The sequence below is a fragment of the Rhamphochromis longiceps genome, unplaced genomic scaffold (genome assembly GCF_057381845.1).
Source record: "Rhamphochromis longiceps isolate RC_006_pf unplaced genomic scaffold, R_longiceps_female_GT1.1 unmapped_scaffold_7, whole genome shotgun sequence".
NCBI lineage: Eukaryota > Metazoa > Chordata > Actinopteri > Cichliformes > Cichlidae > Rhamphochromis > Rhamphochromis longiceps.
In genome coordinates, this window is record NW_028187227.1 from 295,309 (window position 1) to 297,808 (window position 2,500).

Sequence of the window (2,500 nt, forward strand, 5' to 3'; positions counted from 1 at the left end):
TCGTGCCTATGGTACGACAACAGGCCCCGGGGACCTACATCGCACCTTGCTCTTGCCTCCCTTACAGCTGAAAAAGGTCCATGCCTGTGCCCTGGCCCTGCTGAAATTCCCTCTGCATTTAGCCGAGGCAGTGAGTCGGCCTCCTGTCTCCCTTTACGGTCGAAAAAGATGTGCTCCTGGGCGCGCTGGCCCTGCTGCTACTCACATCGGGCATGGACCTGGACCTCCAGCAGGCCCCGGGGACCTACATCACACCTTGCTCTTGCCTCCCTTACAGCTGAAAAAGGTCCATGCTTGTGCCCTGGCCCTGCTGAAATTCCCTCTCCATTTAGCCGAGGCAGAGAGTCGGCCTCCTGTCTCCCTTTACGGTCGAAAAAGATGTGCTCCTGGGCGCGCTGGCCCTGCTGCTACTCACATCGGGCATGGACCTGGACCTCCAGCAGGCCCCGGGGACCTACATCACACCTTGCTCTTCCCTCCCTTGCAGCTGAAAAAGGTCCATGCCTGTGCCCTGGCCCTGCTGAAATTCCCTCTCCATTTAGCCGAGGCAGTGAGTCGGCCTCCTGTCTCCCTTTACGGTCGAAAAAGATGTGCTCCTGGGCGCGCTGGCCCTGCTGCTACTCACATCGGGCATGGACCTGGACCTCCAGCAGGCCCCGGGGACCTACATCACACCTTGCTCTTGCCTCCCTTACAGCTGAAAAGGTCCATGCTTTTGCCCTGGCCCTTCTGAAATTCCCTCTCCATTTAGCCGAGGCAGTGAGTCGGCCTCCTGTCTCCTTTACGGTCGAAAAAGATGTGCTCCTGGGCGCGCTGGCCCTGCTGCTACTCACATCGGGCATGGACCTGGACCTCCAGCAGGCCCCGGGGACCTACATCACACCTTGCTCTTCCCTCCCTTGCAGCTGAAAAAGGTCCATGCCTGTGCCCTGGCCCTGCTGAAATTCCCTCTCCATTTAGCCGAGGCAGTGAGTCGGCCTCCTGTCTCCCTTTACGGTCGAAAAAGATGTGCTCCTGGGCGCGCTGGCCCTGCTGCTACTCACATCGGGCATGGACCTGGACCTCCAGCAGGCCCCGGGGACCTACATCACACCTTGCTCTTGCCTCCCTTACAGCTGAAAAAGGTCCATGCTTTTGCCCTGGCCCTTCTGAAATTCCCTCTCCATTTAGCCGAGGCAGTGAGTCGGCCTCCTGTCTCCTTTACGGTCGAAAAAGATGTGCTCCTGGGCGCGCTGGCCCTGCTGCTACTCACATCGGGCATGGACCTGGACCTCCAGCAGGCCCCGGGGACCTACATCACACCTTGCTCTTCCCTCCCTTGCAGCTGAAAAAGGTCCATGCCTGTGCCCTGGCCCTGCTGAAATTCCCTCTCCATTTAGCCGAGGCAGTGAGTCGGCCTCCTGTCTCCCTTTACGGTCGAAAAAGATGTGCTCCTGGGCGCGCTGGCCCTGCTGCTACTCACATCGGGCATGGACCTGGACCTCCAGCAGGCCCCGGGGACCTACATCACACCTTGCTCTTGCCTCCCTTACAGCTGAAAAAGGTCCATGCTTTTGCCCTGGCCCTTCTGAAATTCCCTCTCCATTTAGCCGAGGCAGTGAGTCGGCCTCCTGTCTCCTTTACGGTCGAAAAAGATGTGCTCCTGGGCGCGCTGGCCCTGCTGCTACTCACATCGGGCATGGACCTGGACCTCCAGCAGGCCCCGGGGACCTACATCACACCTTGCTCTTGCCTCCCTTACAGCTGAAAAGGTCCATGCTTTTGCCCTGGCCCTTCTGAAATTCCCTCTCCATTTAGCCGAGGCAGTGAGTCGGCCTCCTGTCTCCCTTTACGGTCGAAAAAGATGTGCTCCTGGGCGCGCTGGCCCTGCTGCTACTCACATCGGGCATGGACCTGGACCTCCAGCAGGCCCCGGGGACCTACATCACACCTTGCTCTTGCGTCCCTTACAGCTGAAAAAGGTCCATGCTTTTGCCCTGGCCCTTCTGAAATTCCCTCTCCATTTAGCCGAGGCAGTGAGTCGGCCTCCTGTCTCCTTTACGGTCGAAAAAGATGTGCTCCTGGGCGCGCTGGCCCTGCTGCTACTCACATCGGGCATGGACCTGGACCTCCAGCAGGCCCCGGGGACCTACATCACACCTTGCTCTTGCCTCCCTTACAGCTGAAAAGGTCCATGCTTTTGCCCTGGCCCTTCTGAAATTCCCTCTCCATTTAGCCGAGGCAGTGAGTCGGCCTCCTGTCTCCCTTTACGGTCGAAAAAGATGTGCTCCTGGGCGCGCTGGCCCTGCTGCTACTCACATCGGGCATGGACCTGGACCTCCAGCAGGCCCCGGGGACCAACATACTCCTCTGCTCTACTCCCCCACTAGCTTTCCTTCTCCCGCAGTTACCCTCCACCACAAATCCAGCATGGCCCTTGCCCTCCAGCAGGCCCCGAGGACCCACATACTCCTCCGCTCTAATCCCCCATGAGCTTTCCTTCTCCTGCAGTTACCCTCCA